The 26,176-nt window shown below is 36.1% G+C and overlaps 1 protein-coding gene and 1 non-coding gene across 2 annotated transcripts in view; both read left to right on the top strand.

The window, feature by feature from the left end:
- IL1RAPL1 (interleukin 1 receptor accessory protein like 1) overlaps window positions 1–26,176 on the top strand; it is a 1,418,929-nt gene that overhangs the window by 1,232,843 nt on the left and 159,910 nt on the right. The gene's annotated exons all lie outside the window — the stretch shown is intronic.
- On the top strand, window positions 12,898–13,004 carry LOC122691013. Its single transcript, XR_006340262.1, has one exon. It is a non-coding gene; the product is annotated as a U6 spliceosomal RNA (small nuclear RNA).

The following is a 26,176-nucleotide window of genomic DNA, read 5'->3' as shown; positions in this document are numbered from 1 at the left end:
ATTTAAAACTGTACTTGAAAATGAAAGGAGGCATTATTTTTAAAGAGTGAGTATAAATAAATCATCAAAAATTTAATACCGTTCCAAAAACAGTCTATAAACATATTTACCTCAGTCTGTTGTTTCCCCCAAGTAGATGCTTTAAATTTCAATTAGAAAAACTAACCAGACCAATGTGTCCATTCAGCAATTTTCAGGTTCGTAGAGCCAACTTTGTTAGAATCCTACATTTAGAGACAGGTGGTAGATCCATGGGTCTTCCCTGGTGGCTTAGACGGTAAAAAGTCCACCTGCAATGCAGGATACCCGGGTTCAATCCATGGAAACCTGCCAGATTAACCAAATTCTGTCAAATGTACCAACACTTAGTCACAAATAAGCGCAAAAACTGCTGCTGAGCTTAGGCCTTTAAGTCTTAACTCTCAATCTGTAGGAACTTCTAGTCACCATGATAAACGAGAGACATTCATCATGAGGACAATCAGCCCACTGTCCATTTAGATCAGAGGGCAGAATCTTCCATGAAATAGAGTAGAGGGCAGACCAAAGAGAGTTTAGATCTAGACCTAGTGCACTTATCTGAAGGTATTAGTCTCCAGTATTGCGAAGGACTTGTGCCTTATTCATGGTAAGGCCCATAAAATCTCCTTAGCTATCTGAACATCTTGAACACCACTTATTTCATCAATGAATAATTATTTTGAGCATGTCTTTTTTGAATTCATGAAACCTCTAGTGTAGCGCTTGATAATGATACTTGAAATTCTTATATAACCATTTTTAAAGTGTGAATTTTTATTAGGGAACCAAAAATGCTCTCCACCTTAGATATGAATCAAAGTTAATTTATAGATACATAATTCACAAGGAAGTGAATTTTTTTATTAGTGTAGTGTTTTAAATTTAATTGGAGGATAATTGCTCTACAATACTGTGCTAATTTCTGCTGTACAGCAGAGTGAATCAGCTTGCTGTGTACTGTGCTTAGTCGCTCAGTCCTATCCAACTCTTTGTGACCCCATGGACTGTAGTCCGCCAGGCTCCTCTGTCCATGGGGATTCTCCAGGCAAGAATACTGGAGTGGGTTGCCATTCCCTCCTCCACAGGATCTTCCCATCCCAGGGATCGAACCCAGGTCTCCCACATTGTAGGCAGATTCTTTACCATCTGAGCCATCAGGGAAGTGAATCAGCTATAAGTATACATATATCCCCTCCTCCTTTAGTCCCCCTACAACCCCCCATCCCACCCCTCTAGGTCACCACAGCGTACCTGGCTGAGCTCCCTGCGCTATACAGCACCTCCCCACTAGCTATCTATTTTACACGTGGTAAATGTGTCCATTTTTACCATGTCATTGCTACTCTCTCAGTTCGTCCCACCTTCTCTTTCTCCCATATGAGAGAGGGTGTGTGACTTGTGTCCACAAGTCAATCCTCCATGTGTGCATCTTTCTTCCTGCCCTGCAAATAGTTTCATCAGTTCCATCTATCTAGATTCTGGAAAGCTCTGGCCTCTGATATTCACATATGGTTCTTCGATATCCAAACCTCAAGTCATATGTCACACTGCTTTGAGAGCTTCTCTACCACCTTCCCTTGGATATCTCAGCAACACCCCCAGCCAGGCACTCCTTACATCCATACCTGCTTTCTATTCTCCAGAGTATTTTTCACCAACTAGAAGTTTCTTATTTGTGTTGATTGCTTTTTGTCCTTGTACTGTAAATATAATATAAATTCAGTAAAATCAAGGATCTTGCCTCTTTCCCACTCTATTTTATATAATTTGGCACATAATAGGAGCCAATTTGTTGAATAAAGGAACGAGGACTCCCACCTGGAAAAGTTATTATTTTAAGAAAGGGAGAAGCTATGTGACTTTTTCCAGTGTGGTTGAGGTCCTTGGTAATATGCTGACTTGCGAGAGCTGTTCTGAGGGACCCAGAAAATGGTCCACCATACTTACGTCCAATTCTGACTAAAGTAACTGCTCAAGGAGCCACCAGAGCACCAGTAGGATCACTCTGAGTCTTCCCACTCCCTCAGCCCGCCCTCCTCATCCTTCTGTTTGATAAATCACTACAAGAGGAAGAAGCTGCTGCTGTTGCTAAGTCACTTCAGTCGTGACCGACTCTGTGTGACCCCATAGACGGCAGCCCACCAGGCTCCGCCATCCCTGGGATTCTCCAGGCAAGAACACTGGAGCGGGTTCCCATTTCCTTCTCCAATGCATGAAAGTGAAAAGTGAAAGTGAAGTTGCTCAATCATGTCCAACTCTTAGCAATCCCATGGACTGTAGCCCACCAGGCTCCTCCACCCATGGGATTTTCATGGCAAGAGTACTGGAGTGGGTTGCCATTGCCTTCTTGGCAAGAGGAAGAAGAATGGTATCATATTCAATGACAAGGATGGCCAGTGCTCATTTGCATGTTTCCAACGAGAATCCGAAGCCACTGACTCAATCTCAGAACCCTGGAGCAGTGGTTCTTAAAGTGTGATCCCTGGACCAGCAGCATCGCCACTACCTGGGAACTTGTTAGAGATGCTCATTCTAAGGACATGCAGAGTCTGAAACTTTAATTCTGTTTGAGCAAGCCCTCTGCTAACATATGAGATCTCTTGTGCTAGGGCAATACTGCCCAACCTCTGTTGCACTTTATGATCACCTGAGCCACCAGGAAAGCCCCTTATAGCCACCTCAATTTGGTTCAGTCACTCAGTCATGTCCGACTCTTTGCAACTCCATGGACTGCAGCACGCCAGGCTTCCCTGTCCATTACCAACTCCCAGAGATTACTCAAACTCATGTCCATTGAATTGGTCGTGCCATCCAACCAGCTCATCCTCTGTCATCCCCTTCTCCTCTTGCCTTTGTTTCCCAGCACCAGCGTCTTTTCAAATGAGTCAGTTCTTCACATCAGGTGGCCAAAGTATTGGAGTTTCAGCTTCAGCATCAGGCCTTCCAATGAGTATTCAGGACTGATCTCCTTTAGGATGGACTGGTTGGATCTCCTTGCAGTCCAAGGGACTCTCAAGAGTCTTCTCCAATACCACAGTTCAAAAGCATCAATTCTTCAGTGCTCAGCTTTCTCTATAGTCCAGCTCTCACATCCATACATGACTACTGGAAAAACCATGGCTTTCACTAGACGGACCTTTGTAGGCAAAGTAATTTCTCTACTTTTTAATATGCTGTCTAGGTTGGTCATAGCTTTTCTTCCAAGGAGCAAGCGTCTTTTAATTTCATGGCTGCAGTCACCATCTGCAGTGATTTTGGAGCCCCCCCCAAAAAAATAGTCTGTCACTGTTTCCACTCTTTCCCCATCTATTTGCCACGAAGTGATGGGACCAGATGCCATGATCTTGGTGTTCTGAATGTTGAGTTTTAAGCCAGCTTTTTCAGTCTCCTCTTTCACTTTCATCAAGAGGCTCCTACCGAGAGCCACCTACCAAACTTTAACATTTCTCATGCCTAAGCCTCTCTGCTAGAGGTTCTGATTTAGTTGGTCTGTCATGGGCCAGGGCTCTGTTTTATTTTTAAGTTCTCCTAGGTGATGATGATAGATCTCCCAAGTTTAGAGCACTCCCCTAGTATGGGAGCAGGGTAATTTCTAAGGATTTATCTTAAGTACTTGGCAGAGGTTCTTCCTGGAAAGGAATATAATTTGGGATTCAAAAATTGTTTGCCTCACAATTTTACAGTAGGGCAGAGGGGAAATGACTTGGCCTAAAACACAGCATAAGGTTATAAATGCTAGTATTATATAGCCTCATCCAAAGCATCAATTCATAGGGAAACATATTAAAGCAATGTAATGTTCAAAACCAAGTTCCGTGGTAAGCATCCGCTATAATAGAATGACTTATTCCAGAAGGGAAGTTTCATTTCAGGGAGCTTATCATGATATCAAATATGTTTTGAGTTAATGAAAACGCAGGAAGCACCAAGTTAATAGGGCAATTTTAAACCATAAAACCTAATTTAACTGCACTAAGAATGACAATGCTCCACACAAAGGAAGTTTCACAACCTGATTGATCAAATGGAGAATTACTAGGATGCTTTGTGGCATTTCTTTTGAAGAAGAAAAGTTGGCTGGGAGAGGCAGGCTTCTTTAGAATATGGTTATTTACTTCTTAATTAAACACAGAATGATTAAAAAGAGATTTCACTTTAGAAGGCTACAGAACTGCTTGTTTGATAAAATTGTTGTAAGCCTTGAGACTCATTTTCATTTTAGTATTAATTCCTTATGTTTGTTTCAAAAATATTTAAATAGAGGTTCTTCCAGTTCAGTTTATATATGGGTTTTTTAGTTGTTGTTAGAAGTAAGAAAACATTTGAATGATGGGAGAAAATGTGTTTATTCTCATTAAAAAAAACACCCTTATTTTGTATAATACTGAAACTGTCCCTTTTGATATACATAACTGTATTTTAGCTGCTTAATTTCAAATTGAGTTATTTAGTTGAAAAATTAAGTCAATACTAATGAAACTGAGCTACTTGTTTTCCTCATTTTATGGATATTTTATAAAATATAAAGCCAGCTGTTTCATTATAATTTTCCTGAATTGAATCTCCTTAAGGGCTCTGCTGAAATTATATTTGATCAATAGTTCTTTTAAAACTTCTATAAAATTTTCTTCTTAGTAGTATTCTCTTTATGTATAAAAACTGATACCACTGTTGTGTGTTAAGACTTATGTTAGATCTTCTTAGTTCATTAGAATGCCATATTACGGTTTCCAGAACCAATTAGGCCAACTACTAAACAGAATATAAAAAGTGTGCTGCATGCAACAAGCAGTGTGCTACAAGTGGTTCACTTTTCTAATTTTGTAATTAGTTTTGGAGCATAATACATTTAGAAAGGGTGAGTAGTTGAATTTAAGGTTAAAAGAGTTTAAATGAAATATTACAAATTTAGTTCCTCAGTCACACTAGGTACATTCCCAGTGTTCAATTGCCATATGTGACTAGTGGTTACTGTATTGGACAAAACATGGAACATGTCCATCATCCCTGAGTTCTACTGAGCAGTGTTGGATAGGCCTGACTGTTAGAAATATTTTTTAAAAAGCATTGCTTTCTGGAATGTAATAGGATAATTGTGAGAATTCTTAAATAGAATCAAATGAAATATTCGATAAGGAAATATTATGCCACATGTGGACTATTTCTTAAAGCTACTGACCCTCTAGAAAAAGAGCCCTGAGTGCATTGCATGCACCATTTCCTATCAGAGTTGGTCGCCTGGAGCTGTTGGACATCTCAGCTCTGTAACTAGGTCATAAGGGTTTTGAAGGCCACATCTTTTAACCAGTGTCCTCACAGCACTAGCACCCGGAAAGAGTGTTGTGCATAAAGGGGGCACTCAACGAATTATTACTAAAAGCACCAAAGCAATGTAAAGCAAGGAGAGACTCATAAATAGTGACTGTGTGCTTGAACACTAGTTTGTCTGCTGACCCAATCCAGCACTCCACGGTATGGTCATGCTGAACATTACTAAGCCGTGTCCTCCCTCTGAGTCAGATGCTTCGTGGTAGAGTCACAAAAGCAATGTTCTCTCAACCACTCCCTGAGCTAGAAGTTACCTACACCAATACAGAGCTCCTATTCCCTATCATAACCTCCTTACACTCAGTCTAGAACTGGCCACTGAACATATACTGGCTCACCCTGTTTCCTTGATTTAAGTATTCACCTTAAATTGCAATATGGCTACCTCCAGAAAGTTGACCCATCTTTAATTGTCTCTACTGCTTTCCTTATTATGAGAGATTGATACTCCAAATACACACACACACACACACACACACACACACACACACACAACCACACGCTCACTCTCTCTCACATATACATAAAAGCAGTGATGAACTTTCTCCCAAAATCAGTAATATCATTTTATTTCAAAATATTTGCAATGTGTAAATTTCACAAGATGCTGACCTTTCATTTAAAATTTAATTTAAGAAAGATTCTTCAGAAAAAAGTAATCTTTGAATGTTAGTTTAAAACCTTCAGAAGCACACACAAACAGCTTCATTTCTAGATTCAAGCAAGGCAAATATTTCCAAGTATTTTCTAATCTTTTTATGATTATTTAACTCAGAATAGCATATCTCTTTTCCCACTAGACTGTATGTATTGAAAAGGTACTGAGATTATTGCAAAAGAAGGTAGGATTGGAAATATTGACATGATTGTGGTCTGAAAATCTTCCCTTAATACATCACGTGTGTTTTTGAGACAGATGTTTGGAGGACATGTTTTTTAGGGCGGAACCAGCAGAAGTGTAAAGCTATGGCTGGACACCTGTTAAGCCCTTCCGTGCCATCTGCTTACAGGAATGTACACATGACCTTAAAATGGCTGCTACTTTTGGAGGTCATTTACTAGGGTTGAGACTATACCTCCCACAACCATGAGACTTAAAAAGAGATTTATCTCAGAAGGCAATGTTGTCTCTAAGCATGAGCTTCATTTTATGAGCCGAGCTCAAAGTCCCTGACATTTAGAAACGAGAGTGTGTCAGTGTGAGGTTCTTTTGAATAATCCTTCTTGGTTTTATCAGCTTTGTAAAATGTTACTAAGTGCCAGTATTCAGTTTATGAAATGTTTTAACTGTTGAGAATGTGATGTTGACCAGAAAGGATAGAGTCTTTAGCTAAGATTGAGCAAAGATAGTTCAGTTAGTGACTGTTTTAAAAGTGGAATGGTGGTGGTGGTGTTTGATGGTTTTGAAGAGAGATAAAAGGATTCCTTAGTTGTTGTTTTAAGATAAATGTTCATTTTTATGTCTTTTAAAAGGTTTTATGTCATAACATTTTATGTCTGGAATTACAATGAATTAAGGAAATGTTTTTAAAAATATTCATTATTCATAGTTAAGAGAAATATAATTCTGCTATCTAAAAAGGAATTTAACAACTTCCAATACATCTTAATATTAAACAGTTACATGATCATGAATAGTTCTTGGAAATTTTATGAATGAATATCCCAAGAATGTGCATGTTTCTGTGTGTACAGATATGTTTGTCTGTGTTTGATTTAATGGAAGCCATGGACAAATTACTATCCTGTTTATTTGAATAACTTGCTCAGTGTAAGAATCACTGAAAGAAGGCATAGAAATGTTTAATAACTAGCTTTTAGTAGACTCATCAGAGAAGAATTGTGATAGAGGAACTGAGACTTTAAAAAGCAAGCTTGGTAATGTCCTAGATTGGTCTATGTGAGAAAGAAAAAATTAATTTAGCTTTTAAAATTATAATAACATTAACTGCAATAAAACACACCAATGATTCTGAAACTACCTGAGGTCAAGTACCAGGTTTTTCTGTTTTGTTTTGCTTTCATTTCCAGTTCCTTAAGGATCAATACTTCAGTAAAAAAAAAAAAAATCATAAAAATCAATAACTAGAAATGGTAATTTTCTAAAAAAAACAAAGCCATACAAACATAGCCAAGGATTTTTATTGTTTCATTCAGAAGATGTTATCAGAGTGCTATAAAAGTTATTAAATGCTTACCTTCACTTTATATACTTCTTTTATGGAAGAACAATAAAAACAATTTGTAGACTAACTCTGGTCTGTGGCCACATTTTAAATAGAATTGCTCTACAGCACCATGTATTAAACTGAGTACATGGGTATATTCTCAGGGAGTTATGAAATACCTGCAGAAAAATAGTATATATTTATATATTAGGTATATCATATTTTATTTTGGTGATAATATTAAAAATAGTATAAGTGCATTCTTTATTATCTGACTGACCAGAAAGTACCAATGCATGATATAAGTGTTCACATCTGTGTTTGTGTTTTCAATCAAGTCAGCCACAAGTAATATTCTAAATGTCAAGGTCTGATGAATAAAGACAAGAGGATAAATAAAGAATGTGATATTTTGGAGAGTCACTTTTATTGAATGGGAAATCTGGGCCTTCAATCAAAGTATTTTAATTCCAACTTTAATGTGCTTTATTTTAGTTTTAATACAAATGCATACCATAAGTGAATTGATTTATGGGAGTCTTTCATTTTGAAGCAGATTTTATCACTTCATACCATATAAGAAAGTAGTAAAACCAGACCCTTAATTCCACTGTTTTTCTATCACAACTTACATAACATTTTCCCCTGTACTACTTTTATTTGTATAATTGCACATTTTAATGCAAAAGTAGAAGCCAATAATCAAATATTTGTGAAATCCATCTTTGACTCAATGAGGAAGCACATTAAATGTAAATATTAGAGGCATGGCCCATATTCTCGAGGTTTTTAATTTTCCTTCTTTTTGGGGGGTATGTAGGCCAAGAAGAGTTACAGGCATGTAAATGCAGAATAAGATCTTATTTATCAGTAGCCCAACTTATGTATTAATATTTCATAACTAAATATACAAGGAATTCAGAGAAGAGGAGGCTCAAGCTCAATTTGAGCTGGCTTCATCAATGGTAGCCTCACCAAAGAGCCTGACCAAACTTCAGTATGAATTGTGTTTCCCTCCTTTAAAAAAAAAATAGATGTACAGTTGACCCTTAAACAACACAGATTTGAACTGCACAGATCCACTTATACACAGATTTTTTTTCAATAAATATGTACGACAGTGCTACATGGTCTGTGGTTGGTTGAATCTGTGGATGCAGAACCAGGGACATGTAGGATTCACTGTAAAGTTATATACTAATTATTGACTCTGTGAAGGGTCAGCACCCCTAACCCCTGCCTTGTTCACAGGTCAACTGTATATTATGGCTACTTGAATGATTTTCTAACACTGAATATCTGAACATTAATTGTGATGTAAAAAATAAACTAAAAACTTTTGTAGGTCCCACCAATTTAGTAATAAAGTGAAGTGAAGTCGCTCAGTCATGTCCGACCCTTTGTGACCCCATGGACTGTAGCCTACCAGGCTTCTCTGTCCATGGGATTTTCCAGGCAAGAGTACTGGAGTGGGTTGCCATTTCCTCGTCCAGGGGATCTTCCCGACCCAGGGATTGAACCAGAGTCTCCCACATTGCAGGCAGACGCTTTACCCTCTGAGCCACCAGGGAAACAATAATTTAGTAATAAAGACTCTGACAATTAGTTATTTTCCTTAATGATTGCAGAAAACTGAATATTAGTTAAATCACAAATCTTTTATTCATAGATGAGTTTTCAGTATTTCTACTTTTTATATAATGTCATCTCCCAATGACAAAATATTACTTAGTGAAGGATTTGAGATCATATTAAAGTTATTCAGCATTCATTGCAATGGTACATGGTGAAATATGCACTTCCATTTGTGTAATATGTCAGTCACCATTTCACCTTGACAAAGGGAACAGCAGTAAACATTTATCAGTGAAGAATTCCCAGGGTCACATTGTAGCAGATGAGTTGGGACTGATATAGCTTCCCCAAATGTCCCATTAAAATAGCTACACATAAACATGTGCTGGTGTGCAATGTGATGTGCTTGTGTAAATGTTTCCATTTAGGGAACTGTCCAGCATTAGTACTAAAAATACTCCACTTACTTTGTGCATATGCCAGGCCTGAGTAAATCGTTTCTCATTGGATAAAGGGTCTATACCTAACTTTTCTAAATAGTATCTATTAAAATTGTTCTATATTATAAGAGAAAGGTAAGATTTTCCTGAAGGTTCAAAGTAGCAACATTTTTCTGACAATATGTTCCCACTAAAAGAGGTGAAAAGTTTAGAAGATATCTAGGTGTCCTCAAAAAGAAGTAAGAATACATGATCACTATTAATTAAAAAACTGGGAACCCTAGGGAGAAAATTTAATGATGAAGGGCAGAGATGCAAAAGAACCTGTTAAAATAAGAAAGAAATGAGAGGAAAATCAAATGCAATGAGGAATCTAAAAGCTGCATTTAAAGGTATTATAATATGAAATGACAGAGAAAGCTGAACAAATTGTATCAATGAAGCAATGTCTCCAGAATACAAAGTAAAATAAAAATAGATAAGAGAATGAATGAGTTGTAGGGGGCAGAAAATAGATATATAACCTCATAAATACATCTGATTTAGATGAAGAAACCATAGAATCAAAAAGTGGTCAGTATATTTGCAACAAATAATTACAAAGACACGATAATGGGAGTGATGTAGTCTAGGAACACTGCCGCAGTTCTTGAAGCAGTCTTATGACCTAACTTCAGTGCTGCTCTTCCATAATCAGAGACATTCTTGCCCCTCCAGGGACCCACCCAATGGGCTAGGCAAAAGTCATGCCTATGGGCACCCCTGGTAATAGGTCCCAAGACATGACTGTTCCCTGAAGCAGACTTGAACACGCAGAAGAAAACTCAGTGACCCCAAGACAAGTCATTTGAAATTATCCAGTTGGTTAAAAAGAGTGAAAAACAATGAAAAAACTTACATGACTTATCGACCACCATCAGGATAACCAGTATATGCATTAAGGGAGCAAAAAAAGGAACAGAGAATGAGAAAGGGTCAGAAAGCTTATTTAAAGAAATAATGGGGAACATTTTCCAAAATCTGGAGAAGGAAATGAACATTCAGTTCCATGATGTTCAGAGAATCTCTAGTAGGCTGAACTCAAGACAACTTCAGTGAGACACTGAGACACATTATATTGTCAACAATCTAAGACAGACTTCCAGTTTCTGATTCCACACGTAAGGAACTTGGAGGATGCCCCTCCATCCTCACAGCAACTAAAACGCTGAACAAACTGATAAACCAACAGCTCTTCATGGGTCCACCAGAGAGATGAAGAAAGAATAAAGACACACACAAGGAAATACAAAAGAGTCATGGCTCACAAGAGCAGAAACTCATGAATAATAACGGCTACAGAAAACAGTGCTGGGTAGGAAAACTTGAACGATAACTAACAAAAAGTTATCTTTTCTGACCACAGTGGTATGAAACTAGAAGTTAATAACAGGAGAAAAGATAGGAAGTTCACAATTATGTGAAAAGTAAACAACACACTCCTGAAAAACCAAGGGAGTAAAAAAGAGAAGTGAAATTAGGCAATACTTGAGATGATTAATCATACACTGAAGAGATATTTGCACTCCCATGTTCATTGCAGCATTAGTCATAATAACCAAGATATGACAACAACCTAAGTGTCCATCAGTGAGATGAGTGGATAAAGAAAATTATGCATATACACACTGGATGATTATTCAGGTGTAATAAAGAAATCTTGCTAATTGCAACAAATGGATGAACCTGGAGAACATTATGCTAAGTGAAATAATCCAAAGAAAGACAAATACTGTATGAGCTTACTGCATGATCTCATTATGTGGAATCTAAAAAAGTCAGATTCACAGAAGCAAATAGTAGAATGGTGGTTGCCAGAGCTGGGGAGTGGGGGAAATGAGGAGGTATTGGTCAAAGACTACAAACTTTCAGTTATACAGGATGAATAAATCCTGTTGTTCAGGTCGTTCGGTCATGTCTGACACTTTGCGACCCCATGGACTGAAGCATGCCAGGCTTCCCTGTCCTTCGCTATCTCCTGGAGCTTACTCAAACTCATGTCCATTGAGTCGGTGATGCCATCCAACCATCTCATCCTCTGTCGTCCCCTTCTCCTTCTTCTTGTCTGACAAAATGTGGTCCACTGGAGAAGGGAATGGCAAGCCACTTCAGCATTCTTGCCTTGAGAACCCCATGAACAGTATGAATAAATCCTGGAGAAGTATTATATACATCATGATGACTGTAGTTAATAATATTCTATTGTGTACTTGGAATTTGCTAAGATAGTGTATCTTAAGTGTTAGCTCAAAAAACAGGTAACTATGCAAGGTGACGGAGAAGGCAATGGCACCCCACTCTAGTATTCTTGCCTGGAAAATCCCATGGACGGAGGAGCCTGGTAGGCTGCAGTCCATGGGGTCGCTAAGAGTCGGACGTGACTGAGCAACTTCACTTTCACTTTTCACTTTCATGCATTGGAGAAGGAAGTGGAAACCCACTCCAGTGTTCTTGCCTGGAGAGTCCCAGGGACGGTGGAGCCTGGTGGGCTGCTGTCTATGGGGTCGCACAGAGTCGGACATGACTGAAGTGACTTAGAAGTAGCAGTAGCAGTATGCAAGGTGATATATGTTAATTAGCTTGATTGTGGTAATCATTTCACAGTATATATGTTTATCAAAACATCATGGGAACTTTCCTGGAGGTCCAATGGTTAAGACTCTGCCTTCCAATGCAGGCGAGGCAGGTTCGATCCCTGGTCTGGGAGCTAAGATCCCACATGCCTCATGGTCAAAAAACTAAAACATAAAACAGAAACAATATTGTAACAAATACAATAAAGACTTTAAAAATGGTCCACAATAAAAAAAAAAAAAAACCTTAAAGAATAATGTTGTACACATAAAATACAAGTCTTATTTATCAATTATGTTGCAATAAAGATGGGGGGAAAATATGGGTCTAACTTAACTCATCTTAATATGAGTAGACAAGTCAATGGATAGGAAAAATGACCCTGAATTAAATAAATAAAAATATAAGTATTAATATATACACAGACACACATATATAGAGACATACATATATGTGTGTATTTTTATATAATAATTTAAGGAGCTTATATGAAAAATGAAACCATAAGACATGTGGAAAAGTTACTGGTTAATGAGTCTCAAGATAGATAACAATTTTCCATGATTTTTTTTATTAAAAAAGAAGAGATGGTACTCACAAGAGAAAAGATTTTGACTACATTAAAAAGAACAAAATCAAAAGATAAAAAACTTAATGACTAGCTAGGTTAAGTATATTCAACAGGCATGAAGGGATTGAATTTCTAATACAAAAATTGTTCTGTAAATCCACTTTTGAAAAGCAGCAAAGCTATGCTCGCTTCAGTAGCACATATACTAACATTGGAACGATACAGAGGAGATTAGCATGGCCCCTGTGCAAGGATGACACACAAATTTTTGAAGCCTTCCATATTTTTATGAAAGAGAAAAACCTAAAACCCAGATTACTGTACCCAGCAAGGATCTCATTCAAATATGAAGGAGAAATCAAAAGCTTTACAGACAAGCAAAAGCTGACAGAATTCAGCACCACCAAACCAGCTCTTCAACAAATGCTAAAGGATCTTCTCTAGATAAGAAACACAGAAAAGGTTTATAAACTCGAACCCAAAACAACAAACTAAATGACAATGGGATCATACTTATCAATAATTACCTTAAATGTGAATGGGTTGAATGCCCCAACCAAAAGACAAAGACTGGCTGAATGGATGCAAAAACAAGACCCCTATATATGCTGTCTACAAGAGACCCACCTCAAAACAAGGGACACATACAGACTGCAAGTGAAGGGTTAGAAAAAGATATTTCATGCAAATGGAGACCAAAAGAAAGCAAGAGTCGCAATACTCATATCAGATAACATAGACTTTAAAATAGAGGCTGTGAAAAGAGACAAAGAAGGACACTACATAATGATCAAAGGATCAATCCAAGAAGAAGATATAACAATTATAAATATATATGCATCCAACATAACACCACAATATGTAAGGCAAATGCTAACAAGTATGATAGGGGAAGTTAACAGCAACACAATAACAGTGGGAGACTTTAATACCCCACTCACACCTATGGATAGATCAACTAAAAGGAAAATTAGCAAGGAAACACAAACTTTAAATGATACAGTGGTCCAGTTAGACTTAATTGATATCTATAGGACATTTCACCCTAAAACAATGAATTCACCTTTTTCTCAAGTGCACATGGAACCTTCTACAGGATAGGTCACATCCTGGGCCATAAATCCAGCCTTGGTAAATTCAAGAAAATTGAAATCATCTCAAGCATCTTTTCTGATCACAATGCAGTAAGATTAGATGTCAACTACAGGAAAAAAACTATTAAAAATACAAACACATGGAGGCTAAATAACACGCTTCTGAATAACCAACAAATCACAGAAGAAATCAAAAAAGAAATCAAAATATGCATAGAAATGAATGAAAATGAAAACAAAATAACCCAAAACCTATGGGATTCAGTAAAAGCAGTGCTAAGGGGGAAGGTTCATAGCAATACAAGCCTACCTCAAAAAACAGGAGAGAAATCAAATAAATAACCTAATTCTACACCAAAAGCAACTAGAAAGAGAAGAAATGAAGCACCACAGAGTTAGTGGAAGGAAAGAAATCAAAAATTAGGGCAGAAATATATGCAAAAGAAACAAAGGTGACCATAGCCAAAATCAACAAAGCTAAAAACTGGTTGTTTGAGAAGATAAATAAAATAGACAAACCATTAGCCAAACTCAACAAGAAAAAAAGGGAGAAGAATCAAATCAACAAAATTAGAAATGAAAATGGAAAAATCACAACAGACAACACAGAAATACAAAGGATCATAAGAGACTACTATCAGCAACTATATACCAATAAAATGGACAATTTGGAAGAAATGAACAAATTCTTAGAAAAGTGTAACTTTCCAAAACTGAACCAGGAAGAAATAGAAAATCTTAACAGACCTATCACAAGCACAGAAATCAAAACTGTAATCAGAAATCTTCCAACAAACAAAAGCCAAGGACCAGATGACTTCACAGCTGAATTCTACCAAAAATTTAGAGAAGAGCTAACATCTATCCTTCTCAAACTCTTCCAGAAATTTGCAGAGGAAAGTAAACTTCCAAACTCATTCTATGAGGCCATCATCACCCTAATACCAATACCAGACAAAGATGCCACAAAAATAGTAAACTACAGGCCAATATCACTGATGAACATAGATACAAAAATCCTTAACAAAATTCTAGCAAACAAAATCCAACAACATATTAAAAAGATCATACATCATGACCAAGTGGGCTTTATCCCAGGGATGCAAGGATTCTTTAATATCCACAAATCAATCAATGTAATACAACACATTAACAAATTGAAAAATAAAAGCCATATGATTATCTCAATAGATGCAGAGAAAGCCTTAGACAAAATTCAACATCCATTTATGATAAAAACCCTCCAGAAAGCAGACATAGAATGAACATACCTCAACATAATAAAAGCCATATATGATAAACCAACAGCAAACATTATCCTCAATGGTAAAAAATTAAAAGCATTTCCCCTAAAGTCGAGAACAAGACAAGAGTGCCCACTCTCATGACTACTATTCAACATAGTTTTGGAAGTTTTAGCCACAGCAATCAGAGCAGAAAAAGAAATAAAAGGAATCCAGATTGGAAAAGAAGAAGTAAAACTCTCACTGTTTGCAGATGACATGATCCTCTACATAGAAAACCCTAAAGACTCTACCAGAAAATTACTAGAGCTAATCAATGAATATAGTAAAGTTACAGGATATAAAATTAACACACAGAAATCCCTTGCATTCCTATACACTAACAATGAGAAAACAGAAAGAGAAATTAAGGAAACAATTCCATTCACCATTACAACGATAAGAATAGAATACTTAGGAATAAATCTACCTAAAGAAAAAAAAAGATCTATGTATAGAAAATTATAAAACACTGATGAAAGAAATCAAAAAGGACACAAATAGTGGAGAAATATACCATGTTCATGGATTGGAAGAATCAATATTGTCAAAATGACTATACTACCCAAAGCAATCTATAGATTCAGTGCAATCCCTATCAAGCGACCAAAGGTACTTTTCAGAGAACTAGAAAAAATAATTTCACAATTTGTAAGGATGTACAAAAAACCTCGAATAGCCAAAGCAATCTTGAGAAAGAAGAACGGAACTGGAGGAATCAACCTGCCTGACTTCAGGCTATACTACAAGGCAACAGTCATCAAGACAGCATGGTGCTGACACAAAGACAGAAACATAGATCAATGGAACAAAATATAAAGCCCAGAGATAAATCCACGCAGCTATGGACACCTTATCTTTGACAAAGGAGGCAAGAATATACAATGGAGAAAAGACAATCTCTTTAACAAGTGGTGCTGGGAAAACTGATCAATCACTTGTAAAAGAATGAAACTAGAACACTTTCTAACACCATACACAAAAATAAACTCAAAATGGTTTAAAGATCTGAATGTAAGACCAGAAACTATAAAACTCCTAGAGGAAACTATACAACTCCTAGAGGCAAAACACTCTCTGACATAAATCACAGCAGGATCCTCTATGACCCACCTTCCAGAGTAATGGAAATAAAAGCAAAAATAAACAAATGGGACCTAATTAAACTTAAAAGCATTTGCACAATGAAGGAAACTATAAGCAAAGTGAAAAGACAGCCTTCAGAATGGGAGAAAGTAATAGCAAATGAAGCAACTGACAATTAATTAATCTCAAAAATATGCAAGCAACTCCTGCAGCTCAATTCCAGAAAAATAAATGACCCAATCAAAAAATGGGCCAAAGAACTAAACAGACATTTCTCCAAAGAAGACATACAGATGGCTAACAAACACATGAAAAGATGCTCAACATCACTCATTATCAGAGAAACGCAAATCAAAACCACAATGAGGTACCATCTCACACTGGTCAGAATGGCTGCTATCAAAAAATCTACAAACAATAAATGCTGGAGAGGGTGCAGAGAAAAAGGAACCCTCTTATACTGTTGGTGGGCCCACTGTTGGTAGGCCAACTAATACAGCTGCTATGGAAAATAGTGTGGAGATTCCTTAAAAAAAACTGGAAATAGAACTGCCATACAACCCAGCAATTCCCACTGCTGGGCATACACACTGAGGCAAGCAGAATGGAAAGAGACACGTGTACCCCAATATTCATCGCAGCACTGTTTACAATAGCCAGGACATGGAAGCAACCTAGATGTCCATCAGCAGATGAATGGATAAGAAAGCAGTGGTACATATACACCATGGAATATTACTCAGCTATTAAAAAGAAGGCATTTGAATCAATTCTAATGAGGTGGTTGAAAGTAGAGCCTATTATACAGAACCAAGTAAGTCAGAAAGAAAAACACCAATACAGTATATTAATGCATATATATGGAATTTAGAAAGATGGTAATGATGACCATATATGCGAGACAGCAAAAGAGACACATATGTAAAGAGGAGACTTTTGGACTCTGTGGGAAAAGGCAAGGGTGGAATAATTTGAGAGAATAGCATTGAAACATGTATATTATCATGTGTGAAACAGATCGCCAGTCCAGGTTCAATGCATGAGATAGGGTGCTTAGGGCTGGTGCACTGGAATGACCCTGAGGGATGGGATGGGGAGGGAGGTGGGAGGGAGGGTCAGGATGGGAAACACATGTACACCCATGGTGGATTCATGTGACTGTATGGCAAAAAACACCAGAATATTGTAAATAGCCTCCAATTAAAATAAATTTAAAAAAAAAGAAAAGAAAAGCAGCAAAGCACATAATTGAACAGGTTAAAAAATGATAAGAATAAGTGAAATGGTCAAGAAATTTATGGACTGTTTTCAACATCATGAATAATTTGGTAATCAAAGATATGCCAATCAAAATAAGATTATAATTTTTCCTGATAGTATTATCAAAAGTTTTGTAAGATAGATACCTTTGTATCCTGCTGCTAAGAGTAAGATTAGTAAAACTTTTGTGCAACACCTACAGGGAATTTTAGGTCTAAAAATTCACAAACATGATCTAACAATTAAAATACTGGGAATATACCCTTAAGAAATTAATTAGATTCTTACAAAGACTTATGTAATAGGAGCTTTGTCACAGTGGTATTTATAGTAGCAAAAATTTAAATTACCCAAATCACAAACAATAGAGTAATTATGCCATGATCATTCAATGAAAATTTAAGATGCCTTAATAGTATGTTGTATGGTAATTTACTTTTTTCCAATAAGTGAGCTGTCCCTTTTTTTTTTGGATTAGGATTTTTTTTTTAATATGATTTCACATACAATTTTAACATAGGAGATAAAAGCAACATTGTATTAGGGTAAATTTATTTAATGATTACTAATCTTTTAAAATTTATAGAGTTGCAATAAAGCTCATCATATTATTGTCAGTAATGTTCCATGTGTGTTTGAAAAGCTTTTGTGTTCTGAAATTTTTGGATAGATTAGCTCAAGCTAGTTGGTTGCATATCTCAAACGTTATATATTGTGCTAATTTTTCTTTTTGTTTTTGCCTGCTGTATCTATCAGTTGGTAGGAAGAATTTTGAAAACATTTACTCACTGGCCTCTTTGTGTATTTGTCTTCACAATCTGTCAAGTTTTAAAACATTATGTATTTTGACAGTTTATTTTGAGATGCATAGTTTTATAGTCTCAGTATGTATTCTAGATACGTCTTTCTGATAAGGTGAAATTCTTACTATTATATGGTGGCCTTCTTTATATCTAATAACACCTTTTCGTTAAAGTCTATTTCATGTATTATTAATATTGGCAGGCCAGCTTCATTTTGTTTGTATTTGCTATATATGAATATTTTATATACCATTTTGTGCACTTTTAATTTAGATGTGCCACTTATGAAGACACTTAGTTGGATTTGATCTTTCTGTTCCTGTCTGAAAATCTTTGTTAACTATAATTTTTAGTTCATTTTTAATTGGTATTTACTGGAAAAAATGAACAGATTCTTAGAAAAGTTCAATCTTCCAAGACTGAACCAGGAAGAAACAGAAATTATGAACAACCCAATTAGAAGCACTGAAACTGAAGCTGTGATAAAAAATCTCCCAAGAAAACAAAAGTCCAGGACCAGATGGCTTCACAGGAGAATTCTGTCAAACATTTAGAAAAGAGCTAATGCCTTCTCCTTCTAAACTCTTTCAAAAAATTGCAAAGGAAGACTTCCAAACTCATTCTACGAGGCCACCATCACCCTGTTACCAAAACCAAACAAAGGCAACATAATAAAAGAAAACTACAGGCCAATATCATTGGTGAACATAGATGCAAAAATCCTCAACAAAATTTTAGCAAACAGAATTCAGCAACACATCAAAAAGCTCACACACCATGATCAAGTTGGGTTTATTCCAGGAATGCAAGGATTCTTCAGTATATGCAAATCAATGTGATACACCATATTAACAAACTGAAAGATAAAAACTGTATGATAATCTCAATAGGTGCAGAAAAAGCCTTTGACAAAATTCAGCACACATTTATGATTAAAACTCTTCAAAAAAAATGGGCACAGGAGGAACCTACCTCAACATAGTAAAGGCCATATATGATAAGCCTCCAGCAAACATTTTTAATTGGTATTTGGAATCATCTCTACCATATTTTGTGCTTTCTATTTACCCGACATTTTTTATGTATCATTTTGCCTGACTTCTTGCCTTCTTTCATACTGAGTTTAGAAGTTTTATACTTTATCTCTGTTCTTTCCATTATATCCTAAAAATTTTCATATACACTTAATTTAGGGAAGTTTACTCCATCAGAAAAAAAGTAAAAACTTTGGAAGACTTTATTTCTGCTGCTTTTCTCAACTTTTCTTATTGCTGCTCAGTATCTTAGACTTATTTTAATCATGAAATGTGCATTGTTATTGCTTTATACAGACAATATTTGTTTAGGTAGGCACTAGACTGGAAGTTCCATGAAGGCAGGAATTTTCTTTGTGGTGGTTATTCTTTGCTATACTTCAAGTACTTAAAACAAGGCCTACCACATAGTCATTACTCATAAATAATTATTGAATCTGTTGATTGAATGTACTCAAGTATTTAACTTTTTTTTTTGCATATGCCTTCCTACATCCCTCTGTAATCATTTTATTAGTGTCTAAAGATTAATTCTTTATACATTCCTTCAGTGAGGGTTAACTGCTACCAAATTCAGTCTGTCTGTTGTCTAAAATGTTTGTATTTTTCATTCATGAAAGGTACATTTAGTTCTAAATTCTTTTCAGCACAGTGAAATATTATTCTACAGGCTTTTGACTTCCATTGCTGACTCTGAGAATTTGTTTGTAGGGTTCCATGTAAGTAATCTTGAAGGTACTTTGTCTCTTCTCTATTTTAAAAGTTTCCTCTTTATATTTAATTTCATATAATTTCATTATACATACCCTTCAGAGGATTTCCTTTTATTTATCCTTTCTGATAGTCATTAGTGTTCACGAATCTGAAAATTGTTATCTTTCATCTGTTATGAAAATTCTCAGATGTTATCACTTCAGATATAGGCCAGTCCCATTCTTTCATTCTTTTCCTCTTCTTATGGAACTCTGCTTAGAATAAGACATATCTTCTTACTTTATTCTCCATATCTCCAACCCTATTTTATATTTTCCATGTTTTTGGTTTTCTTCTGCATTGTAGAATATATCTTTAAATCTAAATTTCAAATCACTAATTATTTCTTTAGCAGTTTGTAATCAGCCATTAACCTAAACATTCAATTATACAATCATTTTTATATTCAATGATAATATTTTTATTTCTGAAAGTTATAGTATTTTCATTTCCAAATCTACTTTGTCATTTTCCATAGTCTCTTGCTTCTTATTCATATATTCACCCCTTCCTTTTCTTTTCATAGCATGTTAAACATATTTTATACTCAGTCTTTAATGATTCAAATATCCCAGTAATTTGTTAGAAGTTGTTATCTATATTTTCTTCTGGTTCTCAATATGCTGCCTGGGAAGGGCTTCATGATGGAATGTTGAGTAAGTAAAATAATACACAAACTAATTGTTCACCTTATGATAATGATTTTATAAACATTCAAAGACAGAGAAGACAAACCAAAATATTTGCAATTGTTAGTTGCCTTAGGAAAGTGGAATTGCAGGTAATTTTTATTTTCTGTTTTATGCTTTTATTCATAGTCCATATTCTCTACCATGAATATGCATTCACTTCTCTCATAAAAAATATTTTAGAAAATGACTCAAAGAACTTTCCCAAATAATTCTTTTTATCTTTCAATAAGATGGCTTTTTAAATAATTCTCTCTTAGAGGATTTCAAGCAGGTCAAGAAAATTGTTCCAAACTGCTGAGAGTCTTATGGTGAATGTGACAAGGTTATATTCCAACTTTTGACATGTTCATCATTAACGTTTCACTGGTCCCTGGCCTGTCTGAATGAAGAGATGAATTCATTAGAGATGGGTAAATAAAAAAGTGATTTTCTCTCTAAATTAATATAATGACACACTTTCATGATGAATTTTCTAAATCATTTCAGGTTATACCTTCCTCTCTGTGAGTTCAATTATCTTTGTCATAAAAAGCTTTTTTTTCCACAGACAACCTTTACCCATTTTTCATAGCCTAATTTAACTATAAAGCTGTTAACATCCCATTTTAAAGCTGATGATAAATTGCCTTTTAACCTATTTGAAATTTTTGAAATTAGGTGGTATAATATTCATAGATATAACCTTACCAATTATCAGGAGAAAAAAATGAAAACATAAATATGGCTTTAACCTTGAAACCTGACAGGCGTTTGGATAAGAAAGAGATGAGCCTTTTCATGTATTTAAATTTGTCTAGACTCATAGCCCTGTGTGTCCCTGTTATGATTAGACCTTCTTAACATTTGTCTCCTACTAAATGTGTGGGAAACATGTTTCCTATTGTTGGTGACTCAATAAGAGAATTGCATAATCTAACAAAGTTTCAATAATAAAATTAGCATTAGCATTTCCTGGTTATTTGTATATATGCTTCACACCTTTTTCTTTGTAAGTAATCAAAATAGTGTGAAAATTCAGACTGAGGCTTAGAACAACAGTGTCTCTTACCCTAAGTCTCTTAGAAAAAGTCCCTAAAATTAATCACAGTGGGCACCGTATCTTATATTTTAAATGAATACCTTCTAATACCTTTTTAATTATACCATGCCATCTACTAACCAAATCCATTATTCTGACATAAAATAGTAAGCAACTTATAAAACCATAAGATGAATATCTTTTTAAAAGTTAATCTGTTCGGGGCTTTTATCTTTGTGAGCCATTATTTTCTAGCATTTTAACAATTCATGTGTATTCCAACTATCAATGATGCATTTTTGTACACTATTTTTTTAAAAGGGCTTTTAATGTGTCTCTTTTTTCCTCCTTTTTCTGACATTTGCTTCTACCGCATGGTTTTTGTTGTATTTAATACTAAGCAGGTGTCTTAGGAAGTAATCTAATATCATCTTGTAAATGAAGTTCTGCAGTACCCTGTATGATAATATAATTTATCCTTCTGTCTTGTAACCAAGAACTTAGTGTGAGGGATTTTATTTTAGTCATTTATTCTCTCTCTGTCTCTGTCTCTGTCTCTGTCTCTCTCTCTCTCTCTCTCTCGCACATTTGAGAACCTTAAAGCCCCAATCAGGTATTTCAATTCCTACATGCCATATCAAGTATAGTTTGGGAACAGTGGGAGCATAGGACACATTGTCCATTTCTTCCTCTTTGTTTGGTGCACAGTATCTTATGGCTTGAATGGAGTCGTCTTCTATTTCCTGCACCATTAGCCTAACATTCACTTCAGTTTCAGGGGTCCCTTAGCCTGCTTTGGTGGTACCAGCCTATCGGCCTCATAGATTATAATGCATCTCACAGTACGTATTTCTTGGTTGTCCCTGTATAATGTGGCTGATGAAGTTACACTTGCTTACCAATTTTGTAGAAATACTTCCCAGTTGATCTGCACTGTACCTATGGTTCATTCCCCTGGATTGGCAAAACCCTTAACTGGAAGGAGTGTGAGATAGAATGCATTTTCTTAGCACATTCTTGGTAGCAAGTTGGCTCTAAATGTGCTAATGCATATAGTGTATTTCTACACTGATGTCTCTATGGGAAATCCCATTTAATTAGAGTTACAAGTAGCAAAGATAACAGTAATAGCATAAATGCAAACTTCTCAGAACTTTTAGAGGACAAAAAATTTAGATGATTCCTAAGAATTAAGGTACTTTTGGCTACAAGTAACAGAAATTGTTTCCAACTGACTAAAAAAACTAAAGAACAAAAGATCTCACTTGACTGGAAGGAAGTTCAGTGGTGGAGTGGGCTTCAGGGCAGAGGGATTCAGCAAGATCATCAAGGGCCCCAGTGCTTTCTATCTCTCTGCTTGTAATTCCAAGTGTGGCTTTATCCTCTGTGTAGCAGGATGACTGCAGCAGTCCTCAGAATCATATCTACATCCAGTAATATCCAGGGGACATTCCTATGGCTATCTCATAGGGGCAAGGAATTTTCCTTTTCTCACTGAAAGAATTCCCATTCAGGTCAAAGTGGAAACATATGCTTGTTCCAGAACCAATCATAGGCAAGATTACTTTTGAAAGAATCCCTTCCTAAAATTGGGGTGAGTTCAGTTTCCCTTGAGACCTGTGGCTACATGGAATTAAGGATATATTTAATTGAAATTGAGTTTCTAAGATACGAAAAAGTGGATAAATGAATGCTAAATAGGCAAAAATAGTCTCTACTACCTGGTTGTATCATTAACATTGGACCCTGAAAAAATACAGAGGGAAATGAGAGTCACTGTGGCTAACTTGCTATGATCAGCATGTGTTTTCTGAAGCATAGGTTGACAAAAAAGTAAAGGACAAAGAGATTGCCTATCTTTTAGCCTGAAGCTCAAATAATTAATCTAATTCTTTAGTGAGCAGATACTATAGCTTGGCTCACTCAACAGCCTTTCTATCCCCCTTTTCCTGTTCTTTAGTGATTGTAAAGTACTGTCCTTGATTTCACAGCCTCTCAAACAGCTTGGGTTGGCCATGAGCAGAGTTATGACCAATGAAGTTTAAGAAGTCAAGGGAACAGGCTGCCTTTCCAGGAAATGAATGTTACATTTGGGTATGGTGTTCATAAGTTCAGTGTCTGCCTTGAAACCGGGGAAATAAAAGTCACATATTAAAGATGGTGGAAGAAGAAGGCCACTAGGGTCTCAATGGCATCCCTGAGCTGCTCGATGATGAGCAGCCCTGAACTATCTACCCTCAAACCGTGGGTCATGTGAGGAGATACCAGTCACAGTAGTAGCTGAAAGTGATAGTAGAAAATATAGATTATCCACATCATTTCTACACATGTATTCATATTTTATCTCACTGAATTTAGCCTCTTGTTGTTTCCCAAAGGCCAAATTAGAGAAATTCCTTAAATAGCCTGTATCACAAATACCTTAACTAGTATAAACCCAGGAAACCAACTAATCATGCTCTTGGTGCCTAAACAGAGATGGTGACCATTTATATGAATAAAACTTTGCAGGTACAACTGCCACATGAACCACCACAAGCTTCACAAATCAGCAGTCCAGTTTGAGCCCACATGTCAGGCTTACTGAAACACTGACTGCAACTTAAGTGAGCAAACAACAGTTAATTATATTTTATCATGTAAACTGATCCTGAGATAGGTCTGAAAACATTAACATGCATGAACGGGGTTGTATGACATCAAGGAAATGAAGATTTATTTAAGGATACTTTGTTTAACAATAATATTTGAGCTCCATAACAGTCAAATAGTAAGCAGACGGTCTTTTTTTACTTGATTAAAAGCACATTGCTTAGAAAACAGAACTTTTGATTACATGCAACCAGATGATAAAAGATGTTAGCTGGAGGGAAATTTGTTTTCTACCAATACATAAAAAGTACCTTTAAAATACACCATTATGGCATGGAGAAACTATTTTTAGTTTAGTATTACAAACTCCTCAACTACTTTTATACCACAGTTTCATTCCATCTGCCTCTCAACTCTTCCTACTGGGGCTTCTGCAGTCTGTTGAGGGTTTCCATTACCTTTGAAAAACAAAACCAGCAATCATTTTTCAAGAGACATTAATGTTGTCAGTATATACTTATTGCTGATATTAAGCATTCAATATATTACTGAATGTAATGCACACATAGACTACCTACTCATTGGGATAAACTGACATTCCCCCAAGAAAGACTTTAAAAAAGTTCTCCAGTATAAATATGATCTTAGGTAAAGTTGGGACAAAGAGGTCCCTGTGAGATATTATACCAAAATAGTTTCGTTAAAGGTAAGATTCTGCTATATTTGGAATCTGATTTCCATCAAGATAGCTCATAATTGTCTAATTTCCTACAGGTAAAAGAGAAATGGAAGGATGAATGTAGATAAACACGAAGGGGCTTTTGTCCATGCTCATTTATAAAGTTGGGCTTCCTTAGTGGCGAATTCAGTTGCCAGTGTAGGAGACCCGGGTTTGATCTCTAGGTCCGGAAGATCCCCTGGAGAAGGGAATGACAACCCACTCCAGTATTCTTACCTGAGAAATCCCATGGACAGAGGAGCCTGGCGGCTACAGTCCATGGGGTTATAAAAGAGTTGGACATGACTGAAACGAGTAAACAACAAACAAATTCATAATGTTAAAAGTATTAATATAAGCTGCTTCATGGTACATGGATAGTTTATTCTCCTCAGGAATACCAACCATTGACATCGTATATCACAAGAGAAAGATGAAGTGTTCAGGATTCAATAATATACTGGGGAATTTGTCACTAATAGATGTGTGTAAAATTCAAAGACAGTGACTTTAAAATGTTTATATTACTATTTTTAGCAGTGTAATCCTTTCTTGAAACCAGAGCTACAGAGAAGCCAGTGCAGAATACAGATAAAAACAGAGCTTATGATAAAGCAGAGCTGGCATTTAAAGTCTGGCCTTCTTAGCTCACACATCCCCTGAGCAGGCTCCTGGGGCACCTCTGGAGAAGTATTAGAATCCATCATAAGGTCCCTAAGACATTTGAGACACTAATGTTTTCTCCTCTATCCCTAATTATTGTACCTATTTTAGATTCCCCGTGGGGATGATTTACATGGCCAAGAACTGGGCAGAAGGATCCCTCTCCTGGGAAATAGGAAGAGTCCTGAGTTCTAAACTGCACTTCCTATTGTCTCTCTAGTCCTCTTAAGATATCTGATTAGTGGTATACAGGGGGTGTCTTAGGGTTCTTTGGTATTTCCTAAATGGAAGTTCCAACTCACACTTTCTGTTTTCATAGCTGTATAAAGTTGATACTGCTATCAGATGACTACACAATAGAGATCTTTTTTAAAATATTGGTTTACTTATTTGGATGTGCCAGATCTTAGTTGAGACCTGCAAACTCTTAGTTGTAGCATGTGGCATCTAGTTCCCTGACCAGG

Source organism: Cervus elaphus, chromosome X (assembly GCF_910594005.1).
Source record: "Cervus elaphus chromosome X, mCerEla1.1, whole genome shotgun sequence".
NCBI lineage: Eukaryota > Metazoa > Chordata > Mammalia > Artiodactyla > Cervidae > Cervus > Cervus elaphus.
The sequence above is the reverse complement of the archived record's forward strand: the minus strand, read 5'-3'. Positions and strand labels throughout refer to the sequence as shown.